This window comes from Triticum aestivum, chromosome 4A, assembly GCF_018294505.1.
Source record: "Triticum aestivum cultivar Chinese Spring chromosome 4A, IWGSC CS RefSeq v2.1, whole genome shotgun sequence".
NCBI classification, from domain to species: Eukaryota; Viridiplantae; Streptophyta; class Magnoliopsida; order Poales; family Poaceae; genus Triticum; species Triticum aestivum.
The window spans coordinates 265,574,444-265,592,953 of record NC_057803.1 but is presented as its reverse complement, the minus strand read 5'-3'; the positions used below and the strand labels follow the sequence as shown (position 1 = coordinate 265,592,953).

The window sequence follows — 18,510 nt, the reverse complement described above, 5'->3', positions numbered from 1 at the left end:
ATGTTAAACTAGGCAAAATTCTACCTCATTTACATATAAAGTTTATTAGAAACCGAGCTACGGTTATTTAGTTATGACTTAAACTGTTTTAGCAAGTTACTTAAGCAAATTAAAACAAACAGCATTTTAAACATTTTAAACATAGATGAAAGTTGCATATTATTAAACTAGATGAAATCTAGTCAAGTTTCATATATAAATTATTTACATCCGATGCACGGTTGGTGAATTATTAAATGCATGAATCTGCAAGGGTTTTCCTGCAAAACTGCAGTCTCATGTTTAATTGCTAAAAACACATACAAGGAAAAAAATACATTGGGCCGAATCTATTTTTGGGCCAACAGAGAGGCGCTGGGAAGCAGCTCACCCCTTGGGCTTTGGCCCGGTCGCTGGAGAGGGAGAGGCTGGCAGGGGCGCGCTGGGCCGACCTGCTTGGTTCGGTCGGGGAAAGGTCATCGCGCTCGCTCGAATGACTCGGGGAAGATGCGGCGTCCTCCTCTTCTCAACGGGAAAAAGAGCAGCAGCGATGTGGGACTTGGCGGCCGGTTCAGTGAAGCAAACAGCAGGCATGGCGGCGCTGAGGAATCCGGAGAGCGGCAGGATGAGGAGGGGTCGGCGCGGGAGCTCGGTGGCGTTCGGATCCAAGCGCGAGAAGCCTTCGGGTCTCGTTTCCTGCCGGATCGAAGCGGAAGCAGCGGAGACCATGGTACCTGGCGACCATGGCGGAGGAGTTCCATGGGCGGTGGCGCTGCACGGTTCCTGCAGGGAGGCGAGGTGAGAGATACAGGGAAAAGAAAGGGGAGGGGCATGAGGATTAAGAGGAGGTGGTAGGCGTGGCAAAGGGACTTGGTGTCACGGACGGAGCTCAGGGCGGTGCTGCATCTTCGATTGGTGTTTATCTCCTGGTGAAGATAAGAGAGAGAGATGAGAGAGAGTTGAGAGACGAGGACGACAAGAGAAGGAAAAGGGATGTGTGATGCTCATCTGTGGCGGGAATGGAGTGGATGGAGCTGATCTTGCAGGTGAGGATGGATCGAGGCGCAGAGGGCATCGGCCCCTGCGGGATTTGAGCGTTGGCGCTCGTTGACTGAAGATGGATCGAAGGGATGGATGGTGGATCTGAAAATGAGGAAGGGGGGTTTGCTGCGCATGGTTGGCTAGATCAGATCTGGGAGGATCCCGGGACGGGATTAGGTCGAGAGTGCGGCGACGGGTGAAGGGACAAACCTCCTAATTTCTAGGGTTTGACGAAAAAGGACTAGCAGTGGACGAATATATACACCACGGGTTAGGTTAGGGGCTATCTTGACCCTACGATCGTAATCGGACGATCACGGATAAAATAGCTAGGGAGTCCAAAAAAGAAAACGGTGATGTTTTGTAGACGTTCGGGGATGATCCAGACACAACGGTGGCGACAGTCCGGGTCGGGTCCGGGACAACTTTCGGACGCGCGCGCAAGGAGGTTTGATGCGCTGTGCAGAGAGGGTTAGACGGACAAGGTCAAGTGTGCAGACTAAGAGGAGAGAGGGGGAATGCATCCCGGCAACCGTTTCCGAAGATCGAAAACGTCCGACGTTAGGCCGGCTATACTCCCGCTATAGTTATTCGTTGGGGCGTCAAACGGACTCCAAATGCGATGAAACATGACAGGCGGTCTATCTACACTATAATAAGACCACACGCCAACTTTCATCCCATTCCGAGAACATTTTTCGGCCACTTATAAAATACTATTTCGGACATGCCGCGGGCGCGTGCAAGTGTGTCTGGGCACAGAATGGACAATGGACGGAACGAGGAGATCGGGACGGATGCAAGTTTAGAAAACATGATGATGCAATGTGGATGATGACATGGCAAGATGCAACACGCAAGCAAAAGACAAAGCAACCACAGCGAATAACTGGAAGACACCTGGCACAACGATCTCAGGGCGTCACAACACTCCACCACTACGAGAGGATCTTGTCCCGAGATCTAGAATGGCACCGGAGGGAAAACAGAAGAGAAAGAGAATAGGTAAAACTAAGTTCCTTCTTTGACCAATGGGTGAAACCAAAGAACCTTGCGAGGTTGAACAATTTCGAGAAAAGAATACAACGAAGGTGAACAAAGGGGACAACACTCCGATAGAAAATAGGAAAAATGAACATTGCGAAAAAACTTGAGGTTGAAGGGCAAGATATATATTGAAACCACTCCGGTTAAGAAGTTAAGCAAGACTTGATAAGATGAAAAGAACTTGAGCAAAACGGTACAACACTCCGAATAAATGGGATAAGAGAGGAAAAGAATATGAACTTTGACAACGGGATGATGGTTGAAGAAAGCAATATCGCAATGCCTCCGGAACAGAAGTGAGAATGGAATGGAATGAACGACGAGAAACAAGACCTTGAGGGAGCACGCTTACAGCAAATGGTAGAACGGAGTTGTTGGAAAACCAACAACGAAAAGAATAAGCTTGATATGGCCTTATGGAATACATCTCAAATTATGAGGTGACAAACTGCTACTCACGGGAAAAGAATTGGATTGGTATGACCGATGAGACGAGAGAATTATTTCACCTGGAGGATAGATGAAGAACTTGGATCATGTATTATCACCATTAATAGAAAAATCCTTCGGGAAAGATTTAGGTGAAATATAACCCAAGATAACTCAAATGACGAGATTGATGGATTTAAAATATCTCATTCTTAACAATATGTGAATCATGAAGTATGAACTCAAATTATCAAAAATGACATAATACCACGTCCAAAGATACGGTAGAAAGAAATTGCACTCCGGATTGCAAGATGAAGAAAGCTTGATCTCCCTAGAAATGAATCTCGATGAAAACTTAGAGAAGGAATTAAATCCTTTATGAACCATCATGTAGAACCTTCATGAAGAACTCCCTTAAACAAAAGGATGATCAAACGGAAGGAAAAAGAAGTTGAAAACACAAGGTGAATCCTTGTAAAGATTTTTGATAGGTCTCCGTGATTACATAATTGCGAGAGCTTGGAACTCCGGGAAAGAAAGATGAGCACTTGAAACCAAGAATATGTATGATGAACCACTCTGGAATAAGGAATTAATCACTTGGATGAAACAAGAATAAGAATTACATTATTCTTATCCTTCACCAATTAAATTGATGACAATCAACGGATTTGGCACACTACTTATTCTCGTAGAAAAGATTAAGAGAGATATAACATAAACTTGAGAAGGTCTTCAACAAGTCACCGGTAGGATTGAGAAGAACGAATGAATATATACGAAAACGAGTGATGAGAACTCTTGCACGAATCACCGTTAGGATTGACAACGAATAAATAGATAAGATAGCAAGGAAAAAAAATCCTGAATAGCCACCGTAAGAATTGGAAATGAACGAAGTAAAGGGATTTATAAAAAGAACGAAGATACTTGAGAGAATTTAGATACAAGGGAACAAAGAGATCATGAATTGATTAGAGAATATTTGAATGACGCACCGGTACAATTTGGGGAACGAGAGCTGAAAGCTGAGAATGAACAAGTCTTCTGAAATGATGGACTCCGGATAATAAACTGAGAAGACTCTTGAATTGCCCCGGATAGGTAAAAAGATTTCTCACAATCGAAAACAGTCATGAGAGGAAGGCAACAAGTTAGAATCACGAATCTTGAAGAGAATGGAGCAAGAATAAGAGAAACTCTTCTTCGGTCTTCAAATGTTTCGAATGACGACGGGAAAAACCACCATGAGTTGTTGAGACGCTCTGGTATGAAAATTATAAAGGTTGAACCAACGATGAAAGAATTTGACAGATCTTGGAGAAATACATATGACTGATGATAACTCATTCTTACGTCAAACTTCAAAAGAATTTAGGATAGCTCTGGGAAAATAGAAGAGTCAGGTAAGATCCTGGAAAAAGACATGTGGCTTAGGGCCCACTCAAAAGATACACCGTTGAACGATTTAAAAGAGAGAAAGCACCGGTTAAATAAAATGGCTTGAATGAGATAACAACCTAAAAATAGGTTTGAACGGATCTTGAAAGAAAAGACGAGCCTTCTGAAATATCTTCAGCACTCCGAAATAATTGAATAGCGAGAAGTTGAATGATTAAGAATTGCACCGGCAAGAGAAATCATTGAAACGAGGAAAGGGATATGATCAACAAAGCTTGACTTGAAACCACCGAAGATGAAAAGAATGAACAATGACGAACTTGAAGCTACATTAGAATCTTCCTGAGAATCACCGGATAAGAACATTGACGGAAAAGGAATGGATAGACTTCACGAGAATATAAAGGATACTTGATTAAAACATCGGATTCCTTGAAGAAAAAGGGTGGGTGGGCGGGAAAAACAAAGGAAACTTGGAGACGGATGAAACAAACACCGTTGAGAAGAACTAATACTTGATCTAGCGGATGTTGAAATGATTGGATCCACATGAAGAGAAAACACGCCGGTTGAAAAGGATTGGAAGACAATCTCGATGATCAAGAAGGATTAGTATTCACATAGGAATATGAGAACACCACTTAGACAAGGGATGGTATCAACATTCTATTACGAAGCAACTCGAATACCACAACTCAAAACAAAACAAAGGATTAGCTTGCAGAATAAGCCGGAACAAACGTATGATAGAGATTTCATCCGAAGTTTTCGTGGTGGGGCCTACACGGGCTCGATCATACAGCACCATCATGTACAAGGCAGTGCACATGACATACGAAGCGTCCCCGAGTCGGCATAGCCAAGGACTCTTTAAGACACAACGAGACCACTGTAAAACCAACCGTGGATAGGCGGACCACTAGACATCGAACCCCAATTTCATATCATACATCCGTCGGAAAGAAATCCTAAGAGCTACTTGAATTCCCACTTATAAACTCCCAAAACTTTTCGGTTATGCAATCTGGTGTTGGGGATACAGGGGAAGCATAATATCTCACCCAAACTAGCAAATCCTACATCCAGCTGTATCCATCCTTCAACACATAACCAAGAAACCTTCGGAAATCGTCTACCTCAACCTTCGAAAAGCATCTGTTATACGAGTTATGGCAATACTCCCGAACTCCCACCCCAGTACTGGGTGGCGTCGAGGTTATCTCACCAACAACTGCATAAAAGAGATTTTCGATGTCGGCGAAACTAAACTCAGGTATTCCAGAACTGCAACGATAAAATTGTGACGAAAACACCTCGGAGCTCAACTCCCCGGGACACTGCCACAACCCCTAAATGACAGGAGGCACCAAGAACAATGTTCTCGTCACAAATCGATCGGAACGATTCCAAGATACCCGCGTGATCCTAATTTTTTAGTGAAATTTGAGAAGAGAAGAGACAAAACTATACGTCAGGATGCCTTACTAGAGCGATGAAGGGACTGGGGAGTAAAAAGAATTCCTAACTCTCCGATATATAATTCCTAATTGACTCAAAACATTATTCTAGACTCAACAACGTCAGCTAATTCGATCAAGCAGTGGGGGCTCCTAAGGTCGGGGAAGGCTCTGATTACCAAGTTGTAACACCCTCGATGCGGCTATATCTCCCACGTGTCGAAGCACGACTTGGAGGCATAACCGCATTGAAAGCAATGTCGCAAGTGAGGTAATCATCACACAACCGATGTAGTACAAAAGGGACAGAGATACATAGTTGGCATACAATCGCCACTTCACACAATTACATGAATAAAACATTACATTCATCCAGATACAATCAAGGTCCGGCTCCGGAACCAAAATAAAAAGAAGACTACCCCAAATGCTACACAGATCCCCGATCGACCCCAACTGGGCTCCACTACTGATCGACTAGAACAAAATGACACAAAGAACAAGATCTTCATCGAGCTCCTCCTTGAGCTTGGTTGCGTCATCTGCACGGTATCATCGGCACCTGCAAACTGGTTTTGGAAGTATCTGTGAGTCACGGGGACTCACCAATCTCACACCCTCGCGATCAAGACTATTTAAGCTTATGGGTAAGGTAAAGGTATGAGGTGGAGCTGCAGCAAGCGACTAGAATATAAGGTGGCTAACATATTCGCAAAAGAGAGCGAGAAGAGAAGGCAAAAGCACGGTCGATAAAACTATGATCAAGAAGTGATCCTAGAACAACCTACGTCAAGCATAACTCCAACACCGTGTTCACTTCCCGGAGTCCGCCGAGAAGAGACCATCACGGTTACACACGCGGTTGATGTATTCTAATTAAGGTCAACTTCAGGTTTTCTACAACCGGACATTAACAAATTCCCATCTGCCCATAACCGCGGGCGCGGCCTTCGAAAGTTCTAAACCCTGCAGGGGTGTCCCAACTTAGCCCATCACAAGCTCTCACGGTCAACGAAGGATATTCCTTCTAGCGGGAAGACCCGATCAGACTCGGAATCCCGGTTACAAGACATTTCAACGATGGTAAAACAAGACTAGCAAGACCGCCCGATGCACCGACATCCTGATGGGAGCTGCACATATCTCGTTCTCAGGGCAACACCGGATGAACACTACGTATAGCTAAAACGAGCCCTCAAGTTTCCCCGAGGTGGCGCCGCAAGTGGCTCTATTTCGGACCAACACTTAGACAAGCACTAGCCCGGGGGGGGGTTAAAATAAAGATTACCCTTGGGCTGGCCTAACCCAAGGGAAAAAGAGGCTAGGTGGCGAATGGTAAAACCAAGGTTGGGCCTTGCTGGAGGAGTTTTATTCAAAGCGAACTGTCAAGGGGTTCCTATTATAACCCAACCGCGTAAGGAACGCAAAATCCGGGAACATAACACCGATATGACGGAAACTAGGGCGGCAAGAGTGGAACAAAACACCAGGCATAAGGCCGAGCCTTCCACCCTTTACCAAGTATATAGATGCATTAATTAAATAAAGATATTGTGATATCCCAACAAGTATACATGTTCCAACAAGGAACAACATCTCCATGCTCCAACAAGGAACAAACTTTAATCTTCACCTGCAACTAACAATGCTATAAGAGGGGCTGAGCTAGTGGTAACATAGCCAAACAACGGTTTGCTAGGACAAGGTGGGTTAGAGGCTTGGTTCAACAATATGGGAGGCATGATAAGCAAGTGGTAGGTATCGCGACATAGGCATAGCAAAAGAGCGAGCAACTAGCAAGCAAAGATAGAAGTGATTTCGAGGGTATGGTCATCTTGCCTGAAATCCCGCAAGGAAGAAGAACGAGTCCATGAAGATGACAAACGGACGTAGTCGAACGGATCCTCACAAACACCACGTTACGGATTACCAAGAAGAAGTACACTGGGAAGAAAGCAAACAACATAGTAAACAAACAATACATGGACATGGCATGATGCACAACCAAGTATGATGCATGTCCGGTTTAAAGATACATGGCATGGCAAAATGCACAAGCAATCCTACAAATTAAGTGGAGCTCAATATGCAATGGGATGCATATTGACGGAACACCACATTCGAGTTACTTAGTTCGATCTCGTTTATGTACCCAACAAGATTAAATGTTGTTAGCATGGCAAGAGGGTGAAGCAAAGTAAAACTACCTATCTAGTCAAGTTTAAATGAGGCCGGAAGCAACGAACAACAATTCTAGTAAATCCCCATATGCATATATTAGGTTTGGTGCTGTTCTGCCCTAAACCAAATTTTATAGTTGTTTAACATGCAAAGTGATGCCACCATGTTAAACTAGGCAAAATTCTACCCCATTTACATATAAAGTTTATTAGAAACCGAGCTACGGTTATTTAGTTATGATTTAAACCGTTTTAGCAAGTTATTTAAGCAAATTAAAACAAATAGCATTTTAAACATTTTAAACATAGATGAAATCTGCATATTATTAAACTAGATGAAATTCTAGTCAAGTTTCATATATAAATTATTTACATCCGATGCACGGTTGGTGAATTATTAAATGCATGAATCTGCAAGGGTTTTCCTGCAAAACTGCATTCTCAGGTTTAATTGCTAAAAACACAGACAAGGAAAAAATACATTGTGCAAAATCTATTCTTGGGCCAACAGAGAGGCGTTGGGAAGCAGCTCACTCCTTGGGCTTCGGCCCGGTCGCTGGAGAGGGAGAGGCTGGCTGGGGCGCGCTGGGCCGACCTGCTTGGTTCGGTCGGGGAAAGGTCAACGCGCTCACTCGAACGACTCGGGGCAGATGCGGCGTCCTCCTCTTCTCGACAGGAAAAAGAGCAGCAACAGCGTGGGACTTGGCGGCCGGTTCGGTGAAGCAAACAGCAGGCACAACGGTGCTGGGGACTCCGGCGAGCGGCAGGATGACGAGGGGTCAGCGCGGGAGCTCGGTGGCGTCCGGATCCAAGCGCGAGAAGCCTTCGGGTCTCGTTTCCTGCCGGATCGAAGCGGAGGCAGCGGAGACCATGGGACCTGGCGACCATGGCGGAGGAGTTCCAAGGGCGGCGGCGCTGCACGGTTCCTGCAGGGAGGCAAGGTGAGAGATACAGGGAAAAGAAAGGGGAGGGGCATGAGGATTAAGAGGAGGTGGTAGGCGCGTCACAGGGACTTGGCGTCACGGACGGAGCTCGGGGCGGTGCTGCATCTTCGATTGGTGTTTATCTCCTGGTGAAGATAAGAGAGAGATGAGAGAGAGTTGAGAGACGAGGACGACAAGAGAAGGAAAAGAGCTGTGTGATGCTCATCTGTGGCGGGAATGGAGAGGATGTAGCTGATCTTGCAGGTGAGGATGGATCGAGGCGCAGAGGGCATCGGGCTCCTGCGGGATTTGAGCGTTGGCGCTCGTTGACTGAAGATGGATCGAAGGGATGTATGGTGGATCTGAAACCGAGGAAGGGGGGTTTGCTGCGCGTGGTTGGCTGGATCAGATCTGGGAGGATCCCGAGAGGGGATTAGGGGGAGAGTGTGGCGGCGGGTGAAGGGACAAACCTCCTAATTTCTTGGGTTTGACCAAAAAGGACTAGGGGTGGAGGGATATATACACCACGGGTTAGGTTAGGGGCTATCTCGACCCTACGATCATAATCGGATGATCGCGGATAAAATAGCTAGGGAGTCCAAAAAAGAAAACGGTGATGTTTTGTAGACGTTCGGGGATGATCCAGACACAACGGTGGCGACAGTCCGGGTCGGGTCCGGGACAGCTTTCGGACGTGTGCGCAAGGAGGTCCGATGCGCTGTGCAGAGAGGGTTAGACGGACAAGGTCAAGTGTGCAGACTGAGAGGAGAGAGGGGGAATGCAACCCGGCAACCGTTTCCGGAGACCGAAAACGTCCGACGTTAGGCCGGCTATACTCCCGCTATAGTTATTCGTTGGGGCGTCAAACGGACTCCAAATGCGATGAAACATGACAGGCGGTCTATCTACACTATAATAATACCACACGCCAACTTTCATCCCATTCCGAGAACATTTTTCGGCCACTTATAAAATACTATTTCGGACATGCCGCGGGCGCGTGCAAGTGTGTCTGGGCACAGAATGGACAACGGACGGAACGAGGAGATCGGGACGGATGCAAGTTTAGAAAACATGATGATGCAATGCGGATGATGACATGGCAAGATGCAACACACAAGCAAAAGACAAAGCAACAACAACGAATAACTGGAAGACACCTGGCGCAACGGTCTCAGGGCGTCACAACACTCCACCACTACGAGAGGATCTTGTCCCGAGATCTAGAATGGCACCGGAGGGAAAACGGAAGAGAAAGAGAATAGGTAAAACTAAGTTGCTTCTTTGACCAATGGGTGAAACCAAAGAACGTTGCGAGGTTGAACAATTTCGAGAAAAGAATACAACGAAGGTGAACAAAGTCGACAACACTCCGATAGAAAACAGGAACAAAGAACATTGCGAAAAAACTTGAGGTTGAAGGGCAAGATATATATTGAAACCACTCCGGTTAAGAAGTTAAGCAAGACTTGATAAGATGAAAAGAACTTGAGCAAAACGGTACAACACTCCGAATAAATGGGATAAGCGAGGAAAAGAATATGAACTTTGACAACGGGATGATGGTTGAAGAAAGCAATATCGCAATGCCTCCGGAACAGAAGTGAGAATGGAATGGAATGAACGACGAGAAACAAGATCTTGAGGGAGCACGCTTACAGCAAATGGTAGAACGGAGTTGTTGGAAAACCAACAACGAAAAGAATAAGCTTGATATGGCCTTATGGAATACATCTCAAATTATTAGGTGACAAACTGCTACTCACGGGAAAAGAATTGGATTGGTATGACCGATGAGACGAGAGAATTATTTCACCTGGAGGATAGATGAAGAACTTGGATCATATATTATCACCATTAATAGCAAAATCCTTAGGGAAAGATTTAGGTGAAATATAACCCAAGATAACTCAAATGACGAGATTGATGGATTTAAAATATCTCATTCTTAACAATATGTGAATCATGAAGCATGAACTCAAATTATGAAGAATGACATAATACCACCTCCAAAGATACGGTAGAAAGAAATTGCACTCCGGATTGCAAGATGAAGAAAGCTTGATCTCCCTAGAAATGAATCTCGATGAAAACTTAGAAAAGGAATTAAATCCTTTATGAACCATCATGTAGAACCTTCATGAAGAACTCCGTTAAACAAAAGGATGATCAAACGGAAGGAAAAATAAGTTGAAAACACAAGGTGAATCCTTGTAAAGATTTTAGAAAGGTCTCCATGATTACATAATTGCGAGAGCTTGGAACTCCGGAAAAGAAAGATGAGCACTTGAAACCAAGAATATGTATGATGAACCACTCTGGAATAAGGAATTAATCACTTTGATGAAACAAGAATAAGAATTACATTATTCTTATCCTTCACCAATTAAATTGATGACAATCAACGGATTTGGCACACTACTTATTCTCGTAGAAAAGATTAAGAGAGATATAACATAAACTTGAGAAGGTCTTCAACAAGTCACCGGTAGGATTGAGAAGAACGAATGAATATATACGAAAACGAGTGATGAGAACTCTTGCACGAATCACCGTTAGGATTGACAATGAATAAATAGATAAGATAGCAAGGAAGAAAAAATCCTGAATAGCCACCGTAAGAATTGGAAATGAATGAAGTAAAGGGATTTATAAAAAGAAGGAAGATACTTGAGAGAATTTAGATACAAGGGAACGAAGAGATCATGAATTGATTAGAGAATATTTGAATGATGCACCGGTATGATTTGGGGAACGAGAGCTGAAAGCTGAGAATGAACAAGTCTTCTGAAATGATGGACTCCAAATAATAAACTGAGAAGACTCTTGAATTGCCCCGGATAGGTAAAAAGATTTCTCACAATCGAAAATAGTCATGAGAGGAAGGAAACAAGTTAGAATCATGAATCTTGAAGAGAATGGAGCAAGAATAAGAGAAACTCTTCTTCGGTCTTCGAATGTTTCGAATGACGACGAGAAAAACCACCATGAGTTGTTGAGACGCTCTGATATGAAAATTATAAAGGTTGAACCAACGATGAAAGAATTTGACAGATCTTGGAGAAATACATATGACTGATGATAACTCATTCTTACGTCAAACTTCAAAAGAATTTAGGATAGCTCCGGGAAAATAGAAGAGTCAGGTAAGATCCTGGAAAAAGACATGTGGCTTAGGGCCCACTCAAAAGATACACCGTTGAACGATTTAAAAGAGAGAAAGCACCGGTTAAATAAAATGGCTTGAATGAGATAACAACCTCAGAATAGGTTTGAACGGATCTTGAAGGAAAACACGAGCCTTCTGAAATATCTTCAGCACTCCGAAATAATTGAATAGCGAGAAGTTGAATGATTAAGAATTGCACCGGCAAGAGAAAGCATTGAAACGAGGAAAATGATATGATCAACAAAGCTTGACTTGAAACCACCGAAGATGAAAAGAATGAACAATGACGAACTTGAAGCTACATTAGAATCTTCCTGAGAATCACCGGATAAGAACATTGACGGAAAAGGAATGGATAGACTTCACGAGAATATAAAGGATACTTGATTAAAACATCGGATTCCTTGAAGAAAAAGGGTGGGTGGGCGGGAAAAACAAAGGCAACTTGGAGACGGATGAAACAAACACCGTTGAGAAGAACTAATAGTTGATCTAGCAGATGTTGAAATGATCGGATCCACATGAAGAGAAAACACGCCGGTTGAAAAGGATTCGAAGACAATCTCGATGATCAAGAAGGATTAGTATTCACATAGGAATATGAGAACACCACTTAGACAAGGGATGGAATCAACATTCTATTATGAAGCAACTCGAATACCACAACTCAAAACAAAACAAAGGATTGGCTTGCAGAATAAGCCGGAACAAACATATGGTAGAGATTTCATCCGCAGTTTTCGTGGTGGGGCCTACACGGGCTCGATCGTACAGCACCATCATGAACAAGGCAGTGCACATGACATACGAAGCGTCACCGAGTCGGCATAGCCAAGGACTCTTTAAGACACAACGAGACCACTGTAAAACCAACCGTGGATAGGCGGACCACTAGACGTCGAACCCCAATTTCATATCATACATCCGTCGGAAAGAAATCCTAAGAGCTACCTGAATTCCCACTTATAAACTCCCGAAACTTTCCGGTTATGCAATCTGGTGTTAGGGATATAGGGGAAGCATAATATCTCACCCAAACTAGCCAATCCTACATCCAGCTGTATCCATCCTTCAACACATAACCAAGAAACCTTCGGAAATCGTCTACCTCAACCTTCGAAAAGCATCCGCTATACGAGTTATGGCAATACTCCCGAACTCCCGCCCCAGTACTGGGTGGTGTCGAGGTTATCTCACCAACAACTGCATAAAAGAGATTTTCGATGTCGGTGAAACTAAACTCAGGTATTCCAGAACTGCAACGATAAAATTGTGACGACAACACCTCAGAGCTCAACTCCCCGGGACACTGCCACAACCCCTAAATGACAGGAGGCACCAAGAGCAATGTTCTCGTCACAAATCGATCGAAACGATTCCATGATACCCGCGTGATCCTAAATTTTTTTAGTGAAATTTGAGAAGAGAAGAGACAAAACTCTATGTCAGGATGCCTTACCAGAGCGATGAAGGGACTGGGGAGTAAAAAGAATTCCTAACTCTCCGATATATAATTCCTAATTGACTCAAAACATTTTTCTAGACTCAACAACGTCAGCTAATTCGATCAAGCAGTGGGGGCTCCTAAGGTCGGGGAAGGCTCTGATTACCAACTTGTAACGCCCTCGATGCGGCTATATCTCCCACGTGTCGAAGCATGACTTGCAGGCACAACCGCATTGAAAGCAATGTCACAAGTGAGGTAATCCTCACACAACCCATGTAGTACAAAAGGGACAGAGATACATAGTTGGCTTACAATCGCCACTTCACACAATTACATGAATAAAACATTACATTCATCCAGATACAATCAAGGTCCGGCTCCGGAACCAAAATAAAAAGAAGACTACCCCAAATGCTACACAGATCCGCGATCGACCCCAACTGGGCTCCACTACTGATCGACTAGAACGAAACGACACAAAGAACAAGATCTTCATCGAGCTCCTCCTTGAGCTTGGTTACGTCATCTGCACAGTATGATCAGCACCTGCAAACTGGTTTTGGAAGTATCTGTGAGTCACGGGGACTCACCAATCTCACACCCTCATGATCAAGACTATTTAAGCTTATGGGTAAGTTAAAGGTATGAGGTGGAGCTGCAGCAAGCGACTAGCATATAAGGTGGCTAACATATTCGCAAAAGAGAGCGAGAAGAGAAGGCAAAAGCACGGTCGATAAAACTATGATCAAGAAGTGATCCTAGAACAACCTACGTCAAGCACAACTCCAACACCGTGTTCACTTCCCGGACTCCGCCGAGAAGAGACCATCACGGTTACACACGCGGTTGATGTATTTTAATTAAGGTCAACTTCAGTTTTTCTACAACCGGACATTAACAAATTCCCATCTGCCCATAACCGCGGGCACGGCTTTCGAAAGTTCAAAACCCGGCAGGGGTGTCCCAACTTATCCCATCACAAGCTCTCACGGTCAACGAAGGATATTCCTTCTAGCGGGAAGACCCGATCAGACTCGGAATCCCGGTTACAAGACATTTCAACGATGGTAAAACGAGACCAGCAAGACCGCCCGATGCGCCGACATCCTGATGGGAGGTGCACATATCTCGTTCTCAGGGCAACACCGGATGAACACTACGTACGGCTAAAACCAGCCCTCAAGTTTCCCCGAGGTGGCGCCGCAAGTGGCTCTGTTTCGGACCAACACTTAGACAAGCACTGGCCCGGGGGGGTTAAAATAAAGATGACCCTTGGGCTGGCCTAACCCAAGGGGAAAAGAGGCTAGGTGGCGAATGGTAAAACCAAGGTTGGGCCTTGCTGGAGGAGTTTTATTCAAAGCAAACTGTCAAGGGGTTCCCATTATAACCCAACCGCGTAAGGAACGCAAAATCCGGGAACATAACACCGATATGACGGAAACTAGGGCGGCAAGAGTGGGACAAAACACCAGGCATAAGGCCAAGCCTTCCACCCTTTACCAAGTATATAGATGCATTAATTAAATAAGAGATATTGTGATATCCCAACAAGTAAACATGTTCCAACATGGAACGACATCTCCATGTTCCAACAAGGAACAAACTTTAATCTTCACCTGCAACTAACAACGCTATACGAGGGGCTGAGCAAGTGGTAACATAGACAAACAACGGTTTGCTAGGACAAGGTGGGTTAGAGGCTTGGTTCAACAATATGGGAGGCATGATAAGCAAGTGGTAGGTATCGCGGCATAGGCATAACAAAAGAGCGAGCAACTAGCAAGCAAAGATAGAAGTGATTTCGAGGGTATGGTCATCTTGCCTGAAATCCCGCAAGGAAGAAGAAGGAGTCCATGAAGATGACAAACAGACATAGTCGAACGGGTCCTCACAAACACGACGTTACCGGATTACCAAGAAGAAGTACACCGGAAAGAAAGCAAACAACATAGTAAACAAACAACACATGAACATGGCATGATGCACAACCAAGTATGATGCATGTCCGGTTTAAAGATACATGGCATGGCAAAATGCACAAGCAATCCTACAAATTAAGTGGAGCTCAATATGCAACGGGATGCATATTGATGGAACACCACATTCAAGTTACTTAGTTCAATCTCGTTTATGTACCCAACAATATTAAATGTTGTTAGCATGGCAAGAGGGTGAAGCAAAGTAAAACTGCCTATCTAGTCAAGTTTAAATGAGGCCGGAAGCAACAAACAACAATTCCAGTAAATCCCCATATGAATATATTAGGTTTGGTGCTGTTCTGCCCTAAACAAAATTTTATAGTTGTTAAACATGCAAAGTGATGCCACCATGTTAAACTAGGCAAAATTCTACCCCATTTACATATAAAGTTTATTAGAAACCGAGCTACGGTTATTTAGTTATGATTTAAACCATTTTAGCAAGTTATTTAAGCAAATTAAAACAAACAGCATTTTAAACATTTTAAACATAGATGAAAGTTGCATATTATTAAACTAGATGAAATTCTAGTCAAGTTTCATATATAAATTATTTACATCCGATGCACGGTTGGTGAATTATTAAATGCATGAATCTGCAAGGGTTTTCCTGCAAAACTGCAGTCTCAGGTTTAATTGCTAAAAGCACAGACAAGGACAAAATACATTGGGCCGAATCTATTCTTGGGCCAACAGAGAGGCGCTGGGAAGCAGCTCACCCCTTGGGCTTCGGCCCGGTCGCTGGAGAGGGAGAGGCTGGCAGGGGTGCGCTGGGCCGACCTGCTTGGTTCGGTCGGGGAAAGGTCAACGCGCTTGCTCGAAGGACTCGGGGCAGATGCGGTGTCCCCCTCTTCTCGACAGGAAAAAGAGCAGCAACGACGTGGGACTTGGGGCCGGTTCGGTGAAGCAAACAGCAGGCACGGCGGCGCTGAGGACTCCAGCGAGCGGCAGGATAAGGAGGGGTCGGTGCGGGAGCTCGGTGGCGTCCGGATCCAAGTGCGAGAAGCCTTTTGGTCTCGTTTCCTACCGGATCGAAGCGAAGGCAGCGGAGACCATGGGACCTGGAGACCATGGCGGAGGAGTTAAAGGGCGGCGGCGCTGCACGGTTCCTGCAGGGAGGCAAGGTGAGAGATACAGGGAAAAGAAAGGGGAGGGGCATGATGCTTAAGAGGAGGTGGTAGGCGCGGCACAGGGACTTGGCGTCACGGATGGAGCTCGGGGCGGTGCTCCATCTTCGGTTGGTGTTTATCTCCTGGTGAAGATAAGAGAGAGAGATGAGAGAGAGTTGAGAGACGAGGATGACAAGAGAAGGAAAAGAGCTGTGTGATGCTCATCTGTGGCGGGAATGGAGAGGATGGAGCTGATCTTGCAGGTGAGGATGGATCGAGGCACAGAGGGCATCGGGCTCCTGCGGGATTTGAGCGTTGGCGCTCGTTGACTGAAGATGGATCAAAGGGATGGATGGTGGATCTGAAAACGAGGAAGGGGGGTTTGCTGTGCGTGGTTGGCTGGATCAGATCTAGGAGGATCCCGAGAGGGGATTAAGTGGAGAGTGCGGCGGCGGCTGAAGGGACAAACCTCCTAATTTCTAGGGTTTGACCAAAAAGGACTAGGGGTGGACGAATATATACACCATGGGTTAGGTTAGGGGCTACCTAGACCCTACGATCGTAATCGTATGATCGCGGATAAAATATCTAGGGAGTCCAAAAAAGAAAACGGTGATGTTTCGTAGACGTTCGGGGATGATCCGGACACAACGGTGGCGACAGTCCGGGTCGGGTCCGGGACAGCTTTCGAACGCGCGCGCAAGGAGGTCCGATGCGCTATGCAGAGAGGGTTAGATGGACAAGGTCAAGTGTGCGGAATGAGAGGAGAGAGGGGGAATGCAACCCGGCAACCTTTTCCGGAGACCGAAAACGTCCGACATTAGGCCGGCTATACTGCCGCTATAGTTATTCGTTGGGGCATCAAACGGACTCCAAATGCGATGAAACTTGACAGGCGGTCTATCTACACTACAATAAGACCACACGCCAACTTTCATCCCATTCTGAGAACATTTTTCGGCCACTTATAAAATACTATTTCGGACATGCCGCGGGCGCGTGCAAGTGTGTCTGGGCTCAGAACGAACAACGGACGGAACAAGGAGATCGGGACGGATGCAAGTTTAGAAAACATGATGATGCAATGCGGATGATGAAATGGCAAGATGCAACACGTAAGCAAAAGACAAAGCAACAATAGCGAATAACTGGAAGACACCTGGCGCAACGGTCTCGGGGCGTCAGAGGAGCGAATCCCATGAAGAACACGAGGGGAAATCACAACGGGAACACAAGAGAACACTCAAACCAACAAGTATGATCACACATGTGCTAGATCCATGAACAAAAAAGGAGATACAAGATCCACGATCAACAAGGGATGATGCACGGTAACCGGTTCTTCTCCAAAGGAGGTATTGATGGGGCCACCCAAAAGGGGTTCTTGAATCCAAGGGGATTGTAACGCCCCGAGACCAATGTGCCAGGTGTCGTCCAGTTATTCACTGTTGTTGCCTTGTCATTGCTTGCGTGTCATGCATTGCATATCATGTCATCATGTGCATTTCATTTGCATATGTGTTTGTCTCATGCATCCGAGCATTTTCCCCGTTGTCAGTTTTGCATTCCGGCGCTTCCTTCTCCTCCGGTGGTCATTTCTACCTTTCTTTCCTGTGTGGGGATTAAACATTTCCGGATTGGACTGAGACTTATCATGCGGCCTTGGTTTACTACCGGTAGTCCGCCTGTCAAGTTTCGTACCATTTGGACTTTGTTTGATGCTCCAACGGTTAACCGAGGGACCGAAAAGGCCTCGTGTGTGTTGCAGCCCAACACCCCTCCATTTTGGCCCAAAACCCACCTAAACCTCCTCCATCATCTCGGTCGTTCGATCACGATCACGTGGCCGAAAACCGCACCTCATTTGGACTCTCCTAGCTCCCTCTACCTATAAATATGTGATCCCTTCCGAAAATCCCGCAGTCCAAACCCTAAAAACTCCTCCGCGCGCCGCCGGACACTTCCTCCCGCGCCGGCCGGACATGTCCACCCCGGCGCCACATCACTTCGGCCAACCAAAGGCTGCCACGTCAGCGCGGCCGCCCCTCTCATCCACTCACGACGTGCCACGTCACCACCGCGCCCTCTCTCTCCTCGCGCCGCCGCCGCGGCCCGCGGAGCCCATCCGGGGCCCGTGCAAGCCCGAATCTCGCCGCCGCCCGACCCGCTTCATCTCGCCCAACGCCGGCCGGCCCCCGCCGCTTGCCGGACTCCACCACCTTCGTCGGCACCGCCCATCGCCGCTAACCGGCCACTCTCTCATGCCGCCGAAGCCCGCGAGCATCCGCGCACGCCGCTGTTCCGCCCAGAGGCCCGAGCCCCGCCTCTTCGCGCCCGTTCGCCGCC

At 45.9% G+C, this 18,510-nt stretch overlaps 1 long non-coding RNA gene across 1 annotated transcript; it reads right to left on the bottom strand.

Annotated features, from left to right (window-relative positions):
• Window positions 1-255: 255 nt before the first annotated feature.
• LOC123081964 (uncharacterized) lies at window positions 256-1,238 on the bottom strand. Its single transcript, XR_006438873.1, has 2 exons — window positions 850-1,238; window positions 256-762 (listed from the first exon to the last, which is right to left on the bottom strand). It is a non-coding gene; the product is annotated as an uncharacterized lncRNA (long non-coding RNA).
• Window positions 1,239-18,510: the final 17,272 nt, after the last annotated feature.